This window comes from Capricornis sumatraensis, chromosome 2 (genome assembly GCF_032405125.1).
Source record: "Capricornis sumatraensis isolate serow.1 chromosome 2, serow.2, whole genome shotgun sequence".
NCBI lineage: Eukaryota > Metazoa > Chordata > Mammalia > Artiodactyla > Bovidae > Capricornis > Capricornis sumatraensis.
In genome coordinates, this window is record NC_091070.1 from 34,857,208 (window position 1) to 34,883,491 (window position 26,284).

A 26,284-nucleotide genomic window follows, 5' to 3' on the forward strand; every position below is an offset into this window, starting at 1 on the left:
AATTTAGTTTATTGTAAATTATTTCAAATCAGTAGAGGAAAGGCTTGATCATTCAGATCAAATAAAGACATCCAGAAAACTTGAAAAACTGTATAAAGTACTTCAAGAAAACACATGAAAATAAGTGAATTCATCTTATATATTGCATAGCTGAAAAAGTTTAAAAGTTTACAAGTGTATTAAATCTACAACAAAAATTTTTTTAAACTTGATTCTACAAACCAATAAAAAAAACAAATTAATCAACTCCTGAAAAGGCCATCAAAATACAAAAACTTATCTAAATTTCTATTCTCTAGTTAGTCACTACAACAAAAGTATAATCGCCCCAGAGTCCATAATACAAATATAAAATTATTTTTTTACAACAAGAGGAAAAGATTCAAAGTAATCAAAAGATAAGATACTCTAACAAACCAAACACTGAATTGCCTAACATGGGAACTCCATTTACAACTTCCTAAAATTAACTTTACAGACTACACTGGAATCTTAAAGCTGAGGCGCAATTTCTCCTTGTATACTGCAATACATACTTTTTTCTATGACTCACACCTTATTAACACATCCCTTAAATTATTTCAGCAATACCCCATCTAGAGTACTGCTACCCTCATCTGAAACAAATCCAACCAAAGCCAGAGATGAGTAATGAAATTAACTTCTCCATTAGGTATCATGTCACAACACATGAAACTTCTATTTCATTTGTTCTCTTTTAACCAGACTCATTGTCTTCCCTTTAATACAAGACTAGATAAATCAGTTTGAACAGCTTCTCCAAAAAACCGGATCCACACAGCTGGTAGCTTCTGAGAGTTATGCCAATCCTTCAGATTTTTGCTTATCCATCAAGCCCCAGCTAGTCCATTTTCTCAGGAAAAGACACTGTTCATTTTAAAACATATCCACAGGAAATAACCTGGTTAAGTTTATTCTGTAAAGAAAGCTAACTTAAGTTAGACAAATTAAAAGCTTTACTACCAGAAACGTAATAATACATTTAAATAATTAGTATTTCAAATCAATACATAAAATCAGTTTCTAAAGATGAATATAAATCATCAAAATTGTTCAAAAAATTAACATTAGAACATGAAATTCATACCACTGATGTATCTGTAACACGGTTACACCATATACAGAAGACTTCCCCTAAAATCTACAGTTTAAAATCTACTTCTTCACAAGATCTCTAGGTTGGAAGAGGCCATCTAATTCAACTACATCCATCTGAATGGTCAGCGATTTTATGCTTATTAGGAATAAACACCTCCCATAAGTTCCTTCTATAAAGACATCAGAATATTCTTCCTAGTTTTGATCCACAGTCTTCCTCCCATAACTTCTCCTGTGGCCCTCTAACCACTACCACAAGGCAGTCCTAATAACTGATGCATGGTATTGATCAAATTTATCAACAAACAGAAAACATACTTCAAACCCTATCATCCTTTGGGAAAGTTTTGCTAGAGTGTTAAAGTGACAGCATTCATCACTCACTAACATCTGACTCTGTGATGCCATGGATTGTAACGTGCCAGGCTCCTCTGTCCCGGAATCCTCCAGGCAAAAATCCTGTAGTGGGTAGCCATTCCCTTTTCCGGGGGATCTTACCGACCTAGGGATTGAAACCCGGTCTTCTGCACTGCAGACAGATTCTTTACCGTCTGAGCACCAGGAAAGTTAAAAAGTGTCAATCTAAAGTGCATCACCTTAGGTCACTCATCAATGAGGGTACTAAAATGATAAAATAATATATTTATTCTTGCCTATTCCCAAAAAAGACATAATACTTAATATCATTTCACAAACTAAACATGAAATGTAAATGACAAGACAAGAATGTCAAATGCTATTCAAAAAACTCCAAGGGAACTATTGGAAAACTTCACTAGGAAATAAGACTGTTTACCTCTTGCCCAAAAACTGCCAAATAAATATAAAAAGCCCCAAATACATAAGAAAATTTTAGTATAAAATCAGAGAGCCGTTTCAAGTCAGTAAGTAAATCTATGATTTAATAAATAGTATCAGCACAAATGGTAGCCACTGTGGGGAAAAATTAAAGCCCCTAACTAACTTATACATGGATCAAAGTTTTATAGGTTAAAAAGTTAAACAATGAAAAACTAGAAGACTTTTCTTTTCTTTTCATGTAAAATAATTTTGTTTGTAAAAGGGTTTTTTCCTCCCCCTATGTCTCATGTAATACTCAAAGCCATCAAGGAAAAAACAGGAAAAACCGACCCAGAAAACACTGTAAAGATTTTATGAAAAAATAAGGGACTAAACTCAAAAAAGACAAAGGTCTGGTAGCCTTAACTTACAAACATCACCAAAAATGTGAGAAAAAGATGAACACAAGACAGAAAGGTTAAAGGACACCTTTACAAGATTCCTAGAGGGGAAAAAGATATCCAACAAATATATATATATATACACACACACTTTAATGCAACCTCACTCATATTAAAGAAATGCAAATTAAAACAATGTTACCTTTTCCCACTTAAATTGGCAGGAAAGGAACATGTGGGAATGATGGATTACCAAACAGGAATGAGGAAATTTTGGAGATGACACACATGTACACCATCCTGACTGTGGTGATGGTTTCATCAGCGTACACATGTCAAAATTTATCATATTGTACACTTAAATACATGCAGTTCATTGTTCGTCAATTATACCTCAATAAAACTGTATTTTAAAATTTGGTATGAACTAGGAAGTATGAAAACCAGTATTCTCAGGTACTGTTAACTTGATTATAACTAATGCAATCTCCTAGACAGATATAAGAATAATGCCTACTCTTCAATAGAGAAAACTCCTTCTCTGGTAGTTTATTGTAATCACACAAATACAAAGACACACTAAAAAGAGTGTTCACTGTCAGTAAAGCAACTTTAAAATAAGAAAGAACCGTATGTCCAATATTAGGGAAATGATTAAATAACCTTATAGCAGAGCTTCACATGTAAAGTGGCAAGACATTCAAAAATATTGTCAATAAACCAAATACACATAAAAAGCGAGTTGCACAAGGCTCAGATGGTAAAGAATCTGCCTGCAATGCAGGAGACCCAGGTTTTGATCCCTGGGTGGGGAAGATCCCCTGGAGAAGGAAATGGCAACCCACTCCAGTATTCTTGCCTGGAGAATTCCACAGACAGACGAGCCTGGTAGACACAGTCCATGGGGTCACAAAAAGTAGGACACAACTGAGTGACTAACACTATCACTACTACATATGGAGAAAATTCCCTTTGAGTAACACAGTCATGCTTATACACACTTAGAGAGCTCCTGAAAGGACACAACAGAAACCATTAACTCTATGGTGACTTCTGGGTACCTGTCTGGTAACTTTTCATCTTAAATCTGTCAGAATGTTTACATTTTTTCCACCGTGCGTATATTATTTTCATAATATAATTTAAGCTTAAACTGAATTCACTGTATTTTAAAATTATACATTAAACCATGATTTTAAGGACTAATTTAAGGACTCCATTTCTTAAATTGGAAGTGAAAACTCTTTCAATTAAATGTTACAGAAGTTGCTTTGTTTTGAAATAGACGTTTTTCAGAAATTAAGGGAAATCCTGGGAGACAGGAAATATGATATAGGAACTGAAAGTATTAATGGCCACTTAAGACTATCACAGGAAACATGAGGCTATAAGTTGGGGAAGTAGAAATGAGACAGGTACATAAAACTGGGACTTTTTAAGGGGTCCAAGTCAGCAAATGGCAACCCTCTCCAGTATTTTTGCCTGGAAAATCCCAGGGAGAGAGGAGCCTGGTGGGCTAGATAGTCCAGAGTCCCAGAGAGTCAGACACAAGTGAGTGACTGTATACATTATACACTCAAGTCAGCAAAGGGTCAACTAAAGGAAAAGAAAGGGCCACACTGACGCAAGGAGAAGAGAGAGCTTGCCTCCTTCGCCTCCCACCCAACAGCTCCACAGAAAGCTTCCATTAAGACTTTGTAAGAAAGGGGCTTCCCTGGTGGTTCAGTGGTCAGGAAGCTGCCTTCTAAGGCAGGGTACACAGGCTCAATCTCTGACGGGGAACTAAGATCCCACATGTCACGGGGCAACTAAATCCTCACATCGTAACTAGTGAGCCCTCAGGCCACAGCTGGCGAGCCCACGAACTCTGGAGCCCTCATGCCACAACTAGACCCCTGCACTCTACAGCCCACGTGCCCCAAGTAGAGAGAGGCCCGAAAGCTGCAACCAAGAGCCCACATAAGGAAGCAGAGACCCACGTGTCACAACAAAGACTCAACACAGCCAAAAACAAACGTGGTTTTTTTTTAATCAAATTAAAAAAAAAAAAAAAAGATTTTATAGGAGAACAGCCAAAATGGTGGAGTATAAAGACCCTAAACTCACCTACCCTCATGAGCACGCCAAATTCACAACTACCTGTAGAACAACCATCAATGAAAAAAACTGGAAACTACCCACAAAGATTTTCTATAACTAAAGACATAAGAGCTTCTTCCCTGGTGGCTCAGACAGTAAAGAATCTGCTGCCAATGCAGGAGACCCGGGTTTGATCCCTGGGTCGGGAAGATCCCCTGTAAAAAGGAATGGCTACCTGCTCCAGTATTCTTTCCTGGAAAATTCCATAGACAGAGGAGCCTGGCGGGCTCCAGTCCAAAGGCATAGGGAAGGGACCACAACGAGACGGGTAGGAGGAGCAGAGTTGTGATACAATCAAATCCCATAATATTCTGCGTGGGCAACCCACAAACTGGAAAATAACCGTATTGCAAAGGGTCTCCCAGAGGAGTTAAGAGTTCTGAGCCCCATGTCAAGGTTCTGGCAATAGGCAGATGAGCCATCCAGAGCCCTTGGCTTTGAAGGCCAATAGAGCTTAACTGCAGGAGCCCCCTGGGACTGGAGGAAAATAAAGACTTCGTTCTTAAAGGCTGCACACAAAATCTCATGTGCACCAGGATCCAGGGCAAAAGCAGAGTTGATAGGAGCTAGGCTCAGACCCATCTGTCAGTCTTAGAGAGTCTATGAGAGAGGCAGGGGGCAGCTTCAGGGGGAGGTAAGGGGAAAGTATCTAAGAAAACGAATCAGACTTAAAATCTATGGTAACAGTGCTATAGCTCTACAGAAGCCCTGAGCCTGGAGAGGGAAAAGGGCAAAAATCCAGCCTCACAGCAAATTTAAAAGTAAAACTAATCCCTTAATATCAAATATCAAGCCAGTATTCACATCTCCCCAATTGCTGTGTAAATATTTTTTCAGTTATTCTGTATTGAATGATATGTTTATTTCTTGTCTCCTTTCATTTGTCATCCCTATATCTCTTTTATTATTCAGTTTCTTATAATCCGTAGAATTTGGGGTTGGAAAAAATCAGACGGTTTTCTTGTAGAGATTCTCAGTATGAATTTTGTCAATGGAATCCCCACAGTGCTAACAAGTTTTTGCTTTGTTTTTGTCTTTTCTATTTCCTATAAATTGGTGGTTAAATGTAAAGGCTAGATCAGATTTAGGATTATGACCTCAGTGCAAGACTAAGGCACAGACAACATGGCGCATTTCCAAAAGTTTACTTTTTATTTGGCTGCACCAGGTCTTAGTTGTGGCATGCGGGGACTTCATTCTTTTTGTTAGGCATGTGGGATCTTTCGTTACAGCAGGAGAACTCTTAGTTGCAACACGTGGGCTCTAGCTCCCTGACCAGGGATAGAACCTGGGTCCCTTGCATTGGGAGCTCAGAATCTCAGCCACTGGAGCACCAGGGAAGTCCCTCAATGTCTCCATGATATTACCAACTACTGGAGATCTTTGCCTAGACATTATTTATTAGGAGATGCAAAATGGTGATATTCTAAGTCTATCCCTCTTTCTTTCTTACATAGAATACATCTACAGAAAAAAACTTCTCTTATGACCTATTTGGCTACCCTGAGATACAATTCATATAAGAAAAGTACGATAAATGCTTATTTTTCTTTACTTACCTAAATTGTTAAAATAATGTGTTAGCCCAACAGCAATTTTTAATTTTCAGCATTACGAACTTAAAGATTAAACATACAATATTTGACTAGCTTCAATTCATTAGTTATTGTCTTTACTGATGTTCAAATTGTCCCCTTTTTTAATTTTAGTTTTTACACTGAAGTATAACTGAATTACAGTGTTGTGTTAATTACTGCTGTACAGCAAAGCGACTCAATATATATACACATTCTTTTTCATATTCTTGATTCCATATGGGTTATCACAAGATACTGAATATAGTTTCCAGCACTATACAGTAGGACCTTGTTGTTTATCCATTCCATGTATATCAGTTCATATCTTCTAATCCCAAACTCCCAATCAAACCCTCTCCCAGCCCCTCCCGTGTGTGTGTGACTCTTTGTGACCCCATGGACTGTAGCCCTCCAGGCTCCTCTGTCCATGGGATTCTCCAGGCAAGAATACTGGACTGGGCTGCCATTCCCTTCTCCAGAGGATCTTTCCAATCCAGGGATTAAACCTGGGTCTCCCACACTGCAGGCAGATTCTTTACCCTCTGAGCCACCAGGAAAGTCCATCCTCCTTGGCAACCACCAGTCTATTCTCTACGTCCCTGATTCTGCTTCTGTTTCATAGATAGGTTCGTTTGTGTCATATTTCAGATTCCACATGGAAGCTACTTCACTTAGTGACAACCTCTAGTTGCATCCATGTTGCTGCAAATGGCATTAATGCACCCTTTTTTATGGCTGAGCCGTTCTCTACTGTATGTATGTACCACATCTTCTTTACCCATTCTTCTGTTGGTGGACATTTAGATAGTGTCCACGTCCAAGCTATTGTGAATACTGCTGCTGTGAGCATACAGGTGCATCTATCTGTTTGAATTATAAGTTTGCCTGGATATATGCCCAGAAGTGGGACTGCTGGGTCACACGGTAATCCTATTTTCAGTTTTCTGAGGAAACTCCATATTGTTTTCCACAGTGCCTGCAGTAACTTACATTCCCACCAACAGTGTAAGAGGATTTCCTTTCCTCTAGAAATTTTTTAATAACTATATAAAATATATACATGGTTCCAAAGTCAAGTATAAAGCAAAAGGGAAATCCAGAGCATAAACTGTACCCCTGTGTTCTTCTTAGGCCTCCCTCATGGCTCAGATGGTAAAGAATCTGCCTGCAATGCAGGAGACTTGGGTTCGATCCCTGAGTCAGGAAGATCCCCTGGAGAAGGAAATTGCAACCCACTCTAGTATTCTTGCCTGGAGAATCGCACGGACAGAGAAGCCTAACGGCCTGCAGTCCATGGGGTCACAAAGAGTAGGACACAACTGAGCTGCTTGCTCTGACCCATAGATTTTTCTGTGCTCTTCTACACTATATTCCTCTCCATCATAGGAAACTGTCATTTTTTAGATTTCATTCAATACTCCCCTAAACATGAGATCTCTACACACACACACACACACACACACACTTACCTCCCTCTTTCTCTGTATATGATTTCATCTTGGAAACACTTCTATCCACCTTGCTTTCTCTTTTTAACTGTTTCAGAACAAACCTAGCTTGCAACTAGATGAAGAGTGAGACAGGTAAAAACAGTTTAAAAAATAATAATTTTCGGGGATGGAAACCGTCACTAATGGAAAAAAGGTTTAAAAAAAAAAAAACTCCACTCAAAATGTACTCAATAAATAAATAAACCAAAACACAGGAAGAAATTTAATAATGTGGGGAGGAAAAACATGAATTCACACCAGATGGTATTAGTCTGACAAAGATTTTTAAATTTGATCATGTTGAAGCTGTCAGAGTGATAAAGGAATCTTTTTACAAAATAGCAAAAAGGTTATAAAACAAAAACTGAGACAAATGAAACAGGCAGGTGTATATGAAAAAGCAACTCCAAATCTAAGAAATGAAAATTGTAAATACTGCCATGTAGGCTCAATAGACAGAATAAACTCTAGACCAGACAGAAGCAGAAGAAAAACATAAATTGCTACCCTAGTATTAGGCATAGAAAAATAAAGAGGAAAAAAACTGAAATACACAGCGGAAAAACTAACAGACTCCAACACAGGGCAACCAAAAGAGAAGAAACTTGAAAATAATAGGAGTTATTAATACATTTAAAGAGCTGAGAATGTTCCAAAACTGAAGAAAGATCTGGTTCCTCAGACTGTATGAATACTCCGAAATAGGTCTACACTCACAGGGCACTACAATAAAACCATAAAACGTCAAGCACAGACAGCTCCAATTTTAGGAAAATAACTAACCAGACTACTTCACAACAAATGTCCTTAATAACTGCAGAAAACCACAGGCAAACAATGGCACCACTGAAATGTTTACAAATCTTTAACTTCATATGGGGGTTGGGGGAGAGTGAAGACTTCAAAGTTTACTAGACAACCATCAGTACCTTAATGTTCTTACATAATATTTACCTATGACTCTAAAAGCAAGGTGTGGACAGCACATAATACTAATAACTCAAATATTTATTTCAAAAGTATCTACTTAATTGACATATTTTACTACTTAAAACAAACTGAAATGAGAAGCAGTAGAATTTTGGAGAAAATACAGCAGCAGCACAAAAGGGAAAAAAGAATCAACTCAGGAAAGAGTTATGAAATGTAACATTAAATTTCCTAAGACAACATGCAAGAATATCTTTATATCCTTGAGGTAGAAAAGGATTTCTTAAACAAGACATAAACTATAAAACACAAATCCTGAGAAATTCTACTAAATTAACAGGTTTAACTTTCATTAACAAAGAAACCATAAGAGAATGAAAACACAAACCACAAAGTGGGAAAAGACATTTGCGATATATGATAAGCAAAAAATTAGTATTCCGAACATAAAAGAACTCCTATCAAAGAGAAAAACAAGGACTTCCCTAAGTTCAGTTCAGTTCAGTCACTCAGTCGTGTCCAACTCTTTGCGACCTCATGGACCGCAGCACACCAGGCCTCCCTGTCCATCACCAACTCCCGGAGTTTACCCAAACTCATGTCCATGGAGTCGGTGATGCCATCCAACCATCTCATCCTCTGTTGTCCCCTTCTCCTCCTGCCCTCAATCTTTCGCAGCATCAGGGTCTTTTCAAATGAGTCAGCTCTTCGCATCAGGTGGCCAAAGTACTGGAGTTTCAGCTTCAACATCAGTCCTTCCAATGAACACCCAGGACTGACCTCATTTAGGATGGACTGGTTGGATCTCCTTGCAGTCCAAGGGACTTTCAAGAGTCTTCTCCAACACCACCGTTCAAAAGCATCAATTCTTTGGTGCTCAGCTTTCTTTACAGTGCAACTCTCACATCCATACATGACCACTGGAAAAATCATAGCCTTGACAGACGGACCTTTGTTGGCAAAGTAATGTCTCTGCTTCTGAATATGCTGTCTAGGTTGGTCATAAATTTTCTTCCAAGGAGTAAGCGTCTTTTAATTTCATGGCTCCAATCACCATCTGCAGTGATTCTGGAGCCCAAAAAACTAAAGTCAGCCACTGTCTCCACTGTTTCCCCATCTATTTCCCATGAAGTGGTGGGACCGGATGCCATGATCTTAGTTTTCTGAATGTTGAGCTTTAAGCCAACTTTTTCACTATTATCTCACTTTGATCAAGAGGCTCTTTAATTCTTCACTTTCTGCCATAAGGGTGGTGTCATCTGCATATCTGAGGTTACTGAGAATTCTCCCGCCAATCTTGATTCCAGCTTGTGCTTCTTCCAGCCCAGCGTTTCTCATGATGTACTCTGCATAGAAGTTAAATAAGCAGGGTGACAATATACAGCCTTGACACACTCCTTTTCCTATTTGGAACCAGTCTGTTGTTCCATGTCCAGTTCTAACTGTTGCTTCCTGACCTGCATACAGATTTCTCAAGAGGCAGGTCAGGTGGTCTGGTATGCCCATCTCTTTCAGAATTTTCCACAGTTTATTGTGATCCACACAGTCAAACGCTTTGGCATAGTCAATAAAGCAGAAGTAGATGTTTTTCTGGAACTCTCTTGATTTTTTGATGATCCAGAGGATGTTGGCAATCTGATCTCTGGTTCCTCTGCCTTTTCTAAAGCCGAACATGTGGAAGTTCACGGTTCGCATATTGCTGAATCCTCACTTGGAGAATTTTGAGCATTACTATGGTAGCAGGTGCTGCTGCTGCTAAGTAGCTTCAGTTGTGTCCAACTCTGTGAGACCCCAGAGACGGCAGCCCACCAGGCTCCCCCATCCCTGGGATTCTCCATGCAAGAATACTGGAGTGGGTTGCCATTTCCTTCTCCAATTCATCAAAGTGAAAAGTGAAAAATGAAAGTGAAGTCGCTTAGTCGTGTCTGACTCCTAGTGACCCTGTGGACTGCAGCCTTTCAGGCTCCTCCATCCATGGGATTTTCCAGGCCAGAGTACTGGAGTGGGTTGCCATTGCCTTCTCCGGTAGCAGGTGAGATGAGTGCAATTGTGCGGTAGTTTGAGCATTCTTTGGCATTGCCTTTCTTTGGAATTGGAATGAAAACTGACCTTTTCCAGTCCTGTGACCACTGCTGAGTTTTCCAAATTTGCTGGCATACTGCGTGCAGCACTTTCACAGCATCATCTTTTAGGATTTGAAATAGCTCAACTGGAATTTCATCACCTTCACTAGCTTGGTTCGCAGTGATGCTTCCTAAGGCCCACTTGACTTCACATTCCAGGATGTCTGGCTCTAGGTGAAGGATCACACCATCGTGATTATTGGGTCAGGAAGATCTTTTTTGTACAGTTCTTCTGTGTATTCTTGTCACCTCTTCTTAATATCTTCTGCTTCTTTTAGGTCCATGCCATTTCTGTCCTTTATCGTGTCCATCTTTGCATGAAATGTTCCCTTGGTATCTCTGATTTTCTTGAAGAGATCTCTAGTTGTTCCCATTCTATTGTTTTCCCCTATTTCTCTGCACTGATCACTGAGGAAGGCTTTCTTACCTCTCCTTGCTATTCTTAGGAACTCTGCACTCAAATGGGTGTATCTTTCCTTTTCTCCTTTGATTTTCGCTTCTCTTCTTTTTACAGCTATTTGTAAGGCCTCCTCAGACAGCCATTTTGCTTTTTGACATTTATTTTTCTTGGGGATGGTCTTGATCTCTGTCTCCTGTCCGATGTCTCGAACCTCCGTCCATAGTTTATCAGGCACTCTGTCAGATCTAGTCCCTTAAATCTATTTCTCACTTCCACTGTATAATCGTAAGGGATTTGATTTAGGTCATCCTGAATGGTCTAGTGGTTTTCTCTACTTTCTTCAATTTCAGTCTGAATTTGGCATTAAGGAGTTCATGATCTGAACCACAGTCAGCTCCTGGTCTTGTTTTTGATGACTGTATAGACCTAGTGGGCAGGACTCTGCCTGCCAATGCAGGGGACAAAGGTTCAGTCCCTGGACTGAGCAGATCCACATGCCACAGAGCGGCTAAGCCTGCGCACCTCAGCTGCCGCGCCCTCGCTCTGGAGCTGTGAGCCGCAATGAGAGAGACCACCGCAAGGAGCAGCCAACACTCCTCAACCAAGAGTCAGCCCCGCTCCCCACACATGCACAGCAACGGAGACCCAGCACAACCAAAAACAAGTTACTTTTTTAAAAATAAAGAAAAAAAAAACCAACAGTCATTTCTGAGAAAAGGAAACAAAAATGGCCAGCAAATTTTGGAAAATACATCTCCACTCTATAAGCAAAAATGCAAAACCCACAAGATATCAATTCATGCCCAACTGGCTGTCTAACTTTATTATTTACCATTATTATGTATGGTAGACCCTTAAACAACATGGGAGTGAAATGTAAGGGTCTGATTCACAGATTTTCTTCAATAGTAACTACCTCAGTACTACACAACAGATGCCCAACCACAGTTTGAGAGGAACAGGGGCTATGGAGGGCCAATTATAAATTATAGGATGAATTCTGACTGCACAGAGGGTCAGCATCCCTAACCCCCCAAGATGTCAAGGGTCAACTATATAGGAAAGAATGTGGAGAATAAACTGGTACTATAATTATACTGGAAAACAACTCAGCACTACCTAAAGCTGAAAATGAACCTCTCCTACAATTTAGCAGTTCCACTTCAAGCAAGATATAAGGTCCAAAACAATTCATTCAAACTGCTAATCTCAACACATTAGTAGGTAACAAAAATCAACTTAGTAGGTCTTGATTAGCAATCATACTTTTAATGAAACAAACTAGCAACACATAGGCTTTTTCCCCCAAGAAACTTAGTTATATATGTATATATCTGATAATGTATTGAGTCTCATAATGTGCAAGTTATTTCTTATTTTAAGTAAGAACAAAAAAAATTTTTTAAAACACCACCTAGAGACAGTATAGATGCAAGTGCACCAACAGAGGCACACAAGGTATTCATAACAGCACTGTTCATAATAGCAAAAGAAGACTGGAAACCACCCAAATGCCCATCAACAGATAATCAATCAGAAAATATACACACAATGAAATTCCATGTAGAAGTGAAAGTGAGTGAATCAAAGTTATATACAACATGGAAGAAAAATATTAGGACAATAAAGTTGAAGGGAAAAAGGAAGTTGCAAATAAACTCATACAGAAGGATCCCATTTATAGTGTTTAGAAAGAAAAAAAAAATACAAAAAAGGATTATACACCACAGTAGCTGAAACTATACCCAGAAATGACAACACCAAATTATATGAGAAGCTTGAGAAATTCACTTCACAGAAATCATGTTCAGCCACCTGAGACATCCAGGTTACAAAAATTATGTAAAATAATTATAGAACACATTTCAAATAAACATGATTTCCCAATAAAGTAAACAAGTACAGTCCAGAAGCACATAAATTCAACCTGTGGGTGGACTTTTAAAATTTAAGGAAACAAGTGTTCAACAACACAGCATTCAGAACATTGGGGAGCTTTCAATGTAGCTTGTTCAAATTTATTTCAAAGATAAATAGATCTAGACATATGCAATCACTAAATAATTTATATACATATTTCACTTAGAAAACTTACATTACTGATCAATAAGATTAACTGGTACTAAGCAGAGAAGTATTTTTGCTGAAATTCATGTATTAAATTTTATTTTCCATCCCACTCCCAAGAGTCAACTTGAAACCCTTATTCTTGAAGTCTCACTTTGCATGGCATTCCATGTAAATCAACTAGTTGTGCTAATGGAGGAGGGCGATGGCACCAATGACAAGGAAAGCAGAAGGCTCAATGAGTCCCAATCATTTGCAAACACCAGACAACTGATTCACTCATTTTCAATGCATGAAGCAGGCCACCAAGAGCAAGTGCTCTGGGACAGCCTAGAGGGATAGGGTGGGGAGGGAGGCTGAATAGGGAGTTCAGGATAGGGGGGAACACATGTTTACCTACGGCCGATTCATGGATGTATGGCAAAAAAAAACCATCACAGTATTGTATTTATCCTCCAATTAAAATAAATTAATTTTTTAAATTAAATCTAGCAAGCAGTACCTAAGTACCAAGGGCACAGTTCCAAGTAGTGAACAAGACAAAGTGTCTGCCTCATAATGTTTATATTCTTACAGGTGAAACAGATAGCAAACAAATAAATAAGCATAAATTATCAGTTCAGTTCAGTTGCTCAGTTGTGTCCAACTCTTTGCAACCCCATGAACCGCAGCACACCAGGCCTTCCTGTCCATCACCAACTCCCAGAGCTTACTCAAACTCATGTCCATCAAGTCGGTGATGGCATCCAACCATCTCATCCTCTATCGTCCCCTTCTCCTGTCTTCAATCTTTCCCAGCATCAGGGTCAAATGAGTCAGTTCTTCACATCAGGTGGCCAAAGTATTGGAGTTTCAGCTTCAGCATCAGTCTTTCCAATGAATATTCACAACTGATTCCCTTTAGGGTTGACTGGTTTGATCTCCTTGCAGTCCAAGGGACTCTCAAGAGTCTTCTCCAACACCACAGTTCAAAAGCATCTATTCTTGGGCGCTCAGCTTTCATTATAGTCCAACTCTCACATCCACACATGACTACTGGAAAAACCATAGCTTTGACTAGATGGACTTTTGTTGGCAAAGTAATGTCTCTGCTTTTTAATATGCTGACTAGGTTGGTTACAGCTTTATGATGTTAGGTAATAACTGATAATGCAATGAAGAAAAATATAAAGCTCAGATGAAGAGGACATGCATTTTGGTGATCAGGGTTGGCCTTTCCGAAATAACCACTGAGCAATGCCTACAAGATCACATGGCAGTAGCGTATAATGCACATACATAGGAATTAAGACGGAAAATTTTCTCATAAATTAAAAAGATCATAGTCTACCTACTGCTTTCTATATAAAATATTTTATAGCATTTGGTTTTAAGTAGCTTTTACTATTTTCTCCCCTTGGAAAACTTTAGGGCCTCAAATTTAAGTCACTAGCTTTCAGAGTTAATCCTCTAGCTCCAGGGGAAAGAAATCTTTATAACCTTAATCCAACTTTATAATACCTAACAACAGACAACAGCACATGAACAGTGCTTCTTTTTTTTCCAGAAAACATTCTTATAAAACAGCTCAATGGATGAGAATGGGCTCTAGAGTCAGAATATCTAGTTCAAATTCAGGTTCCTCCTTTTCTTTGCTCTGTGTCTTTGGACAAATTATTTAACCTGCCTCCATTGTTTCCATCAAATACCATCTCTCTCATAAGGCTGTGAAGAGGATTCAATATGATATTATACATAAAGTATTTACAAAGTCTTAAACAGGAAATAAGCACTCTAGTGTTAGCTATCACTTACGTAGCAACTACTAAGATAAAATAAGCAAAGCAAACGAGTCTCAGGCAGGTAAATCTACACATACAGTAAGTGGTTTTAAGAAGCAAAGCCAAATTCAAACCCAAGTTCTTCAGACTCCCTAGCACCCACACTTTATCCACTTACACCACATATTACACAATTAAAGAACTGAGCAATAAGAAACTTGCATAGAAGATTAGAATTAATAAGGTCTAAGACCTACAGGTCTCCTAGTTACTACTGACTTTCAGACCAGACTGTTTCCTTGGCAACTTAAATGACTCATGTATAAGAATAAATAATAATCATCACACATTTTCCAGTGAGAATGTAGCACATCATCAAGGCTCTTGATAGACAATGTAATTACTAAAAATCACATAAGTTCTCATAACTAATTGCAGATGTCACTGAGAATCAAAATAAAGAAATGTGGATAAATGACATTTTCTACTAGTAAAGGGTAGACAGCTAGGGTCCTGTGAGAACTACTCAATATGGAAGCTATCTTAAAGGACCTCTCACTGGATTAAATGACATTTGTCCCCTTGGTTAAAAATACAGGGGCTGGTGTCTACAGAAAGCTAAATGCTCTGGCTAACAACCTACTCACTTATATACTTTATTTCTATAAATCAATTAAATGACTAACAAAGATCAAGCTTTCATTTCTACAAAACTAAGTTAAATCCTCTGGAAGGCCTTAATAAGGATTGGAAAAACCCAGAATGGTTTTGAAGTTTGAAAGTTTCATTTTACTTTTTAAAGAAACAATACTAGAAATCACAGACAATGCTCTCAGGGTATGATGCATAGAAAAAAGATCAGGAGACCTCTACTCAAAGACAAGAGATTGATCCTAATAAAACGAGAGGCAAATAAAAGTACCTGCTTAAAGTTAAAACCAAGTGCGCAGATACCTTGAGTTCTTGCTTTAACCAACTTTTTAAATGACCTAACCAATGATCCTAATCACATGGGACAGGAAAGGTCTCCACAACAACTCCAACATCCCTTCCTCCATCAAGGTGTTCCCAAAGGTTCCCAGACATTTTTCTTGTGCTCTCTGTCTGCTCACAAGAAAGGAGCAAACTGAAAACCACATGTGTCCAAAAATGAGATTTGCATCACAGTAAAAAAAAAAAAAGAAAAAAAAAACCTGCAGGAGATAAAAATTTTAATTCACTTGTAATAAACAAAACTTTAAAAAAATCTTTATTGAAATTATGTTATGTGCCAAGCACTGCCCTAAACCGCTGGTGTTGTTCATTGGTAAGTTGTGTCTGACTCTTTTGCAACCCCACAGACTGTAGCTCGCCAGGCTCCTCTGTTCATGGGATTTCCCAGGCAAGAACAGTGGAGTGGGCTACGATTTCCTTCGCCAGGGGATGTTCCCGAACCAGGGATTGAACCCATTTCTCCTGCACTGGCAGGCGGATTCTTTACCACTGAGCAATTCTTGGAATCCATCAATAAACAAAACAGACAAAAAGCCCTGTCAAGAGACAATAAGCAAAATCAACAAGCAAATTTTATAGCTTGTTGGAAAGTGACAATTGCTATGGAAAACAGAACAGGGATCACAAGCAGGGAAGTACAGCTTTAAGTAGGAAAGCAGACTTCTGAAAAACAATTCAAGAGCAGATATGAAGGAGACAAGTGAATGGGTCACAGAGATACCTCACAGAAAAAGTGATTCAAGGAGGGGGAACAACCAGCATAAAGTCCCTAAAACCCTGGGACAGGAGCCAAATATGCAGGAGGCAGGGTAGTCGCTATCTTGGAAGAGGTAAGGGGAGATGGGGAGAGTAGGATGATTCTGTAAGACCTTGTAGATCATAAGGAATTCAGATTTTACGATGAATATGCGAAGTCACTGCAGAATTTTTGAAGAAAGAGGGATGATCTTGTTGCTCTGCTGAAAAAGACTGCAGAGAGCCAGGCCAGAAGCAGAGAAACCCATTAGGAGCTTAACTGCAGAAATCGAGACAAGAGAGAAGACTGGTTTAGACTAGCCTAGTGAGCAATGGAGGTGCTAAGAAGTGACTTGATTCTGGATATATTTTCAAGATAAGACTGAGCCAAGAATACCAAGTATGAATAAGTCAGGGATGATTCCATTTTCTTTTCACTTGAATGTTGGAAGAGCTGCCATCTAGTAAGACAGATTACACTGCACCTTAGGCAGGTTTAAAGAAGAACATGGAAAATTTAGTTTGAGTTTACTACTTCACATCCAAAAGGAAATTCAAAACAGGTTTTACAGAACACAGGGGGTAAGTCTGGGCTGGAGATATAAAAATGGAAGCCATCAGCATATAGGTATTTAAAGCCATGATGTTGGATGAGATCACCAGGGGAATACAGAAAGTCAAGTGAACCAAGAGTTGAGCACTTCAAGAGTGAGGACGAATCATAAAGACTAAATAAGGAGAGTAATCAGTAAGAAGAGAAACCCTAAAAGCAATACCCTGGAAGAAGGGGAGTATAAACAATTCATTTTGTGGTAAGTCCCATGTAGTGTACAAATCACTTTGCTGAAACTTGACGTGAGGTTAAAGTTCTTAACTGTAGTAAAGTGATAGGTAATATACTAAAATCATAACTTTCTGAAAAGGAAGTGAAGTCTTCTTCCATAATACAGTCATTACTGAAATTATTCTTAGTGCTGAAAGTATGGGCTTTCCAGGTGGCTCAGTGGTGAAGAATCTGCCTGCCAAGCAGGAGACGTGGGTTCGATCTCTGGGTCAGGAAGATCTCCTGGAGAAGGAAAAGGCAACCCACTCCACTATTCTTGCCTGGAGAATCCCATGGACAGAGGAACCTGGCAGGCTACAGTCCATGAGGTTACAAAAGAGTTGGGACAAGATTTGATACAACTTATGGACTAAATAACAAAAACTAAAAGTATACTATTTTACCTATTTTATCTTTTTAAGATAAAACCAATTAAAACCCTATACCACTTTAATAATTAATCTTAAGAGCCTAAATGGCTGATGCTACAATGTATCTCAAAGACTGAGGGGTTGGGGGTGGGGGGACATTTAAAACACCAATTCAACAGCCTGGCATGCAAACAGTTATAAACTGCCATTACTTTTCTCTTTCAAGAGCTCAGATACAGAAGGTTAAGTTAAATCAAACTCCTTAGTCATGATACTAACAATTTTCCCCCTTTCTGCTTAATTTTCTGTTTATAGGGAAAAAAAAGCTTCTATTCTTATCTAAACCAATGTTTTACCTGTGCTTTGTAAATAAACTACATTTTTCGGATCAGAACACACAAAGTCATGTTCACAAATACTGAAAGCGGAAACAATGAAACTCAACTTTATTTATGCATGTTGTTCAGTCGCTAAGTCACGTCCCACTCTTTGCGACCACATGGACTGCAGCATGCCAGGCTTCCCTGTACTTCACTAACCTCAGGTCCTTCATAAATGTCATACTGATTGCCATTTAATATCTAATTATTAGAATGTTCTCCCTACTAAAAGCAGATTAAAGTCTATAAACTCTAAGGAGGCTTGGAGTGACAGAATCAAGAAAACATCTGCACCAAGCAGGAGACTATGATATTAAAGGATACAGAAAAAACTAAAGTGGAAACAAAATGGTAAATTAATGGCTCTTCATAATGTTAACCCTGATCCCGTAAGAGTTATACAATACTCAATATTCTTTATAATTTTAAAGTGCTTAATATATTTAAGAAAAAATTTCATCAGGCTTTGTTATATTTTAAGTTTCAGTATGAATCTCAGAAAGGTAAACAGAATGCCTCACTCTTTAAGGGCATCTGATAGAAACAGTTACACTGCTAAAGGCTGCAAAATTAAAAGAGGCATTTCTAATTCAATGTTGGAGGCAAGGGGAAAGGGATGAATTAATGAATTTTCCTTAGAATCTACAAACAATAAACCCAGTTATTTCTTGTTATATCCTTAAAGAAGAGCAGGTGGGGGGTCGGAGATGGGGGGCGCCTTAATAACATTAAATATTAAAGTATTTATAGCAAGGCATGTCTACTCAAAACAGATCAACTCAAGAGTACTCTGGTGTTATTCTTGGGACAATCATACCAGTCTCAGCAGCAGCTAGTTCAGCCAAGCTGGAGACAGTGATACCATTTGCCAGCTAGGTGAGGTAGTGAAAAGAACCTAATTAACCAAGAATTCAAACTTTAAGAGAAGTCCTACACAATTTAGGGTGTTTAGTTCTTTCACCTCAAGATGTTTATCTTTAGCAGAAAATGGTTGTCTAAATTTCTCAAAGGTTTCCACAAAGCATCTCAAAAAACCCCACAACTCTGAACAGTTAACTTCCAACTGCAGCTTTTTAAGCAGTGCTTATTGAGATACCTGCTAAGGAATCCTCTCCTGGAATAGGCCCAACCATTAACTTAAGATTTCTCCTTCCTCCCAAAAGGAACAGCTAGTATTAAATAACCCATTCCTTAATCTAATCAGGGTGCAGCTTAGCTGAGGTTAGGATGCCGCTCCCCGGTACACACACGCTCCTTCACCACCGACGCGCGGGGCAGCACTGCCCACGTCTGATTACCGTACGACTTCTCTAGGCTGCAGGTTAGGTTTTCTGCCGAGGTCCCCGAAGCCAAAAATCTCCTTGCTGGATAACCAAAGAGGGGAGGGAGAATCCGTAAGGAAGACACACCCCTCGGGGAGAGGAAGAATAACTTCCCCCTTCTCCCGGGCGGTCCCCAGATTTTTCCAAACTCTCCCCTCACGCTGCTTTCCCATCCTCAACCGCCCCACTCCGGGGCCCGGGGACAAGCCCTGGTCGGCGGGAGGGGGCCTGAGCACGGACGAGGGCTGCTTCCCCAAGCACCCCGAGAGCGGCGAGGGCTGAAATTCCAGCATGGCGTAAGCGTGGCCCAGGGCCGCCGCCGGGGACACGCTCCCTCCGTCCACCGGCCGAGGAGGCGGTAATCCGCCTTCCCCCCCGGGGGCCCTCACGCCTGGCTAAAAATAGGCTCCTCGGTCACCCCAGGGCCCTCTCCCGCCGACCTCGCCCTCGGGAGACGTCCTCGGAGGAGGCGCCGCGGCGGAACCGAGGTCGGGCCGGGGCGGCCCGGTGAGGCCGAGAGGCCCCTCGGAGCCCGCCCGCCGCGGCAGCCGGGCCCAAGCTGGAGTCCGGCGGCGGCGGCGACCCGGCGCGCGAGGCCTACGGCGGGGCGGCGGCGGGTGGTGTCGGGACCCCGCGGCCGCGCCCCCCCGCCCGGCGCGGCGCTCCCGTCGGCCCGGCACCCCGCGGCCGGCGCAGCCCTCCCCGCTCCCAGCGCTCGGAGCCCGGGCCCGGCGCGGCCTGCTCTCCCTTACCCTGTGCGGCCGGGAAAGGAGACCGGGAACACGCGGCGGCGCCGGCACTACAGCCCGGGCCGCCCGCTCCGAGTCGCCGCCGCCGCAGTTGCTCAGGTGCCGTCGCGCCGCCCGGCAGGAAACGGGCGGCTTCGGGGCGGGGCGGCCCCGGCACGTCCCGGCGTCTGGGCCCCGGCGGTGCCCGGAGACCGGCCCCTTAAAGGGACCGGCGTCGCCGCCTCGGCCCCCGCGCGCTCTCCCGCGCACTCGGGTAAGTCCCAGCGTCCGGCGGGCTCGGGATTCCAGGGCTTTTCTCCAGAGATAACGTCCCGCAGCCAGGTGGAGGGTGGGCGCGCGAGGCACAGCGGAATTCTCTTCTTGCAGGAACCCCCACCCCCCGCGTCCTTCCTCCAAAGCTGGTTTCGTCTTGCATGGCCCTCCTACCGAAGCACCACCTGGCCCCCCAGACTGGAATTTTTTTTTTTAACCTTAAGCAAATGGTACGCGATTTCACCCAGCCCGTCCCAGATTCCTCCTTGGAAATCACTGGAAAACAAAATCTTCCATCCCTCTGTCTCCAGAGTTCCTCTCTGAATTCGTCGGGCAACCCTGGCGTCAAAGAGAGAGAAAATTTTTAAACCGACCTAAATAAATTGTGTGCAAATACTGTGAAGCTGTTGTGTCTGCCAGCCGGTGGCCATTCATTAAGCCCGGGTAAATAACTGGAAGCTGTAACGGAAAGGAGAGGCTGGCCAGAATTCCTGCCTATTAGTTTGCTCTTGGCTAAAAGAATGACAGCGATCTTTCTGGTCCACTGGCGAATGAGATGTGTTTATTATTTACTGCTTATCAGTTTCTCGCAGAATGCCAGGCATTGTACAGAACATACACAAAACACTACAAACTCTCCTCAAATGTTATGAGCGCTCAAAATAATTCAAAAGCTTTTAGAGGGTGGATAGGGATACAAAAAATTAAGACTCATCACTAACACCTCCCCCTCCATACTGACAAAGGGGAACGAGCAATTTTTAAGTAATGAACATCAGAACAGTTCCTATACCAACAGGGTTTCCTTTGTATTGACTGGCTGAAAAGGTACTGTACCTCTATTTTTTTTGTCAGAGGTTTCTAAAGACCCTCCAAAGTACAAACGAAAACTGAACAGTATGTGGTAGCCTGAGCTGTTGAGAATTCTGCCAGTCTTCAGCCACTGTGTTCTCCAATGATGCATTCTGTCTTATTTTAACTCCGGAAGCGCCTCCTCTTTTTTCTTTCTCAGTAGGGTTGCTCAGCACCTCCGCGGTTCCAATGTCCTCAAAGCAGTCTGTCTCTAAGTCGCGGGCTGTCTCCCGAGCCTGTGATAAAGGATCCGGCTTCACTGAAGAGAAAAGCCATTAGTCTCTTACTACAAAGGTGGGGAAAATCTATCATTTCTGTAAAAAGAGTTTACGGACTCTTGATTACCCTACCAATAACCATCTAATTTCCTCTGGTTGGTACTAAAGCAGGTTTTAGGTTACAATTTTTAAATTCTATAATTTTTATGATTTCTGTTAAAGCCCAGTGTCATTTTAGAGACAGTAATTTTTAGGTACACTTGTACACAAGACAAGAAACGAGCTTAGAGACATGTTTACAGCAAATATGCCACTTCTTATATTTAGGAATCACTTATTTTTGTGTTCTGTAGTTTGAAACAAAGAAGTGTAAATGTATCAGCTATTCCAACTTCTCTGAGTTTTTGAACTTTGGCTTTTTAAAAGGAAGTGACTGAGTGCTTCACTCCTTATTATAAGCTTCATATTTATCCACATCAAATCAAAAAGATTTATTAGAAATGTTATGCATGATAAACCCTATTAGGAATTAAGACCTACCCTCTAAGTTTTGAAATATAATATAATTAACTATAATTAAACAGATATAATTAACCTTGGTTGCTGCTTACTACCCTCAGTGTTACTGAAACAGCAACTAACGCTAAAAAGGATTAACACTCCCAGTATCTGAGCTATCTCTAGCTGTGACAACTTAGAAAATAAATTTTATTGAAAATGATAAAGTGTAACACTGTTAACTAAAGAGTATTCTCCCCACCTCTGTTTAACGAAGTACAATTTATCGGAGAGTACCTTCCAATTTTTAACAAGTAATAATTCTTTTTTCTAAGTTTGGAAAAGCTTTAAAGACGCACAGTACATATCTCTCTAGCAGACAGAGAGAAAGCAGGCTATTCCTGTTTTGTCTAGGGAAGACTTCCCAGAAGTGGGGAGTTATATAGAGATTTGAGTAGTACATGAGTAACAGATTACATCTCCAGCTTCACCAGTGAAGGGATGGCAGAGATGAAACTATAACAGAAGCATTTCACAGAATTAAACGTGAAAACAAGATTCCAGCTCCACCTTTTCCGTCCAAATAATGGAGTGGGGCCATGCGTGCAGACAGCCACAACTGCAGATCTAGAAATAACCAAGTATTCTAACAAAGTATCTGGCACTTAACTGCTTATCAGAGATCTGCATTGTTCATGTTCACATAAAATCTCTTCAAGCATATGGCATTCAAATTCTTTCATAAAAGACTAAAGGTGACCGTGAATCATTTGCCACTCTTTGCATAGAGAGGTGGGATCAGTGTCCCTCCTTTTGATTCTGAGGGGGCTCTGTGACCGACCTGACCAACAGGGAATGCCAGAAGTAACACTGTGTCAATTTCTGGGCCCAGACTGTAAGAGACAGGCAATTTCACTTGCTGTCTCTTAGAACCATTGATCTTAAAGTCCTAAGCTGCCATGTGAGAAGTCCAGCTACCTCTTTGGAGAGATCATGTGGCAAGGCCTTGAGACTACAGGGGGAGGAAGAGAGGACCAGCTGGGCACAGCCTTCCAACTGCCTCCACCAAGGTGCCAAACATATGAAAGTAGACTTCTAGAAACCCCAGATCATCCATGCTACAAGCTAAATACCACAAAGTGATCCCAATCAGTACTTCATGGAGCAGAAAAACTACCCAGCCAAGCCCTACTTGAATTTCTGACTGTGTTTAATTTTTTATGATTTTTGGATAGTTTGTTATACAATAATAGATACGCAACACATCTTACTTCCACTCCTGCTGCTGCGGAGTCGCTGCAGTTGTGTCCGACTCTGTGCGACCCCATAGACGGCAGCCCACCAGGCTGCGCCGTCCCTGGGATTCTCCAGGCAACAAACTGGAGTGGGTTGCCATTTCCACTCCTAAACAGCTGCAAGAAATCTTAGAGTCTTATTTAAGCAGAAGGGAGTTTCCACTGTGCCTGTACAATCCTGAGATATAACTGGGGTCCTTTGCAGGGAAACTTGGGCAGGACTGATTAGGGAGGTAAAGCTACTTTTGTAACATGCATGTATGCTCAGCCAGTCAGTGGTATCCAGACTCTTTGCCACCCTGTGGACTATAGCTCACCAGGCTCCTCTGCCCCTGGGATTCTCTAGCCAAGAATACTGGAGTGGGTTGCCATTTTCTTCTCCAGTGGATCTTCCCGACCCAGGGATCGAACACGTGTCTCCTTCATCTCCTGCATTGGCAAGCAGATTCTTTACTGCTGAGCCGCTAGCTCAGTTGATTAGTATTAGTTGTTCAGTGAGCCCTACATTTTAAAATGTGGTCAACATGAAGGCAATTTAGTCACACAAAGGAGAAAAAAAGTTGCTCTCTTTCACCACTGCTGTTTGTACAAGCTTCACCCCAAGCAGCTAAGTTGCAGGGAGGAACCTCAGCCTGAGGAATCGGGCAAGAGAACATGGATATTTCAGCATAACCATCACCACTCCTGCCCAAATAATTCTTAAGAGCATGACCTGGTGAGGGCAGATCAGTAGCAACAAATCAAACCAGGTCAGCAATATTTGCAACATGCACAGCATCATGTTAGGTGTTTGAATATAAATCATGCATTCAAACGGAGAAGGCAATGGCACCCACTCCAGTCCTCTCGCCTGGGAAATCCCATGGACGGAGGAACCTGGTGGGCTGCAGTCCATGGGTCGCTAAGAGGCAGGCACGACTGAGTGACTTCACTTTCGCTTTTCACTTTCATGCATTGGAGAAGGAAATGGCACCCCACTCCAGTACTCTTGCCTGGAAAATCCCATGGACGGAGGACCCTGGTGGGCTGCAGTCCATGGGTCGCTAAGAGTCGGACACGACTGAAGTGACTTAGCAGCAGCAGCAGCAGCAGCATGCATTCAAAAATATGTGTCCCACAGAATAGTGCCTGCTTTTGAAACCACACTTCTATTTGCTTGTTCACATTCAGCTCCTCTTGATAACTCTAAGATCCCAGTCAGTCCGTGCCCAGTGTTTCTCCTCCCTATGACAACCCTGTAATCAACCTTTCCCAGGCTTTGTTCCATTTATTTCTGACCACATCTCCAATTTACCAATTTCCTTTGATCCAGGTTAAAAATTTTTTAAAGCCACCTTTTGTTACTTCCATACATTGTTTTAGAAATGTTATATTTGTGAGAGTGAGTAAACAGACTGCAAGCTCCATTATGAATCGTTAGTCTGTGAAGGCTGTAGAATAATTCTTCTGAATGCCAACTCTCATGACACAGACTTCTGGATGTAAGCCCTCTGGGCCTCCTTGGGGACCTTAGTCCATCAGCAGTGCCCTTTCTGTCTGAATCTTCAACCTTTCCCTCTCCATCAGTCATGAATGTATTCAGGAATCTCTCCACTTAAATGAGGGGGAAAATAGTTCTTTCAAACTCCAGATCACCCCATCTACCCATTTCCTTCAAAACCAGGTTTTTGATTGATTGGTAGATTGGTAAGCTGTATTCTCACTGCCCATTCACTCACTGCTTATACTCCGGGAACCTACTTCTGCGTCTGCACCAACTAGATCCTGACACACCTCTCACTGAAGTCACCAAGGATCTCCTGCTGCTAACTCCTCTCTATCACACATGACAGCTGATTACTTCCTATAAGGCTTCTCTTTCCTGAATCTCGGTCACCTCACCACACGGCTCTTCTGGCCCCTGTTTTCCTTCTCTCCAGCCTGAAGCTCCTCAGGTTTTGTGTTTTTCTTCTCTGTCTGCATTAGGGTTAGGGTTGGTTACTTAATCATCTGCTTCTAAAAACTTTGCTTCTGATCTCTGCAGCTTTATAAGGTCTTAATTCCCAAGGGAGGAAGTCTTCTACCAGGAGACACAGCATAGTTCTATTTGGGCTGAATGCAGAGGCTTCCAATTAGCTGTTTTGTGTTTTCTCAATTCTATCAGTTTGCCTGAGATTTTTCCCACATTTGTTATTCGAAGTCTCATATCCCAGGAAATCCCCCAGTTCCAGGAATTCTGGGACAGCTGGTCACCCAACTAAGTTCCCTGAGACATTGAAATAATTCAACACATTTGCTGTAGCGTGGATCTTGTTTATGTCAGGCCCAACCCACCTCTACTCTCCCCACATATATCCTTGATGACACCCGGGCTTATTCTGTATCCCAGAGGGAACTGTCTGACAATGGCTTGCCCATTCACTCACTAGCTTCTCCTCACAAACATCCTGTTTACATGTCTTTGGGGACACTGCTTTCTTGGCAAGTTGAAGGGAAAACTCTGACTGTCATGCTAATGTGTGCTCTTTACTCATATTGTCCCATATTTTCTAGGACATGAATGTGGTGCTCTGATCTTTATCTTTTTTTGTGAATTCTCATTAATCTAATTTTTCCAGCAGTATGAAAAATTTATGTTAGATCTGCAAGGGATGATAGACATCATCTAATCCAATGCAAATATTTCATATTCATTTGCAATGCTCTGTTATTTAAGCCTTTTTACTTTTGTTTTAGTTTACTATATGTCATGTTCACCAAGCATTCATTTCTTTAACTGACCAAAAATTATACTTACCCTTTTAATCCAGTAATTTATTTTTTGCTTGTATGATTGTGAGCTCTGACTTTTCTAGAAAAAGCTCAGTATTCTTTAGTATCTCATCAGAAGTCACTCTCAATGAGGGTTTGTTGGTGAGGTGCCCTAATCTTCTAAGTATTGAACATCACTGTCATTTTCTATTGTGTCTGGGTAATGACATCAGTGATTGTTAAAAGATCTGTTCACAGATGGACTGAGCTTACAGCACCA

The 26,284-nt window shown here is 41.1% G+C and overlaps 1 protein-coding gene across 9 annotated transcripts in view; it reads right to left on the reverse strand.

The window, feature by feature from the left end:
* The window catches only part of KTN1 (kinectin 1), a 104,682-nt gene extending 84,435 nt beyond the window's left edge, over nt 1-20,247 (reverse strand). For all 9 annotated transcript variants that reach the window (XM_068963286.1, XM_068963274.1, XM_068963268.1 and 6 more), the window contains exon 1: nt 20,163-20,247. The gene's annotated coding sequence lies outside the window, so the exon portion shown is untranslated. The remainder of the gene's footprint in view (nt 1-20,162) is intronic.
* Between the last annotated feature and the right edge of the window lie 6,037 nt (nt 20,248-26,284).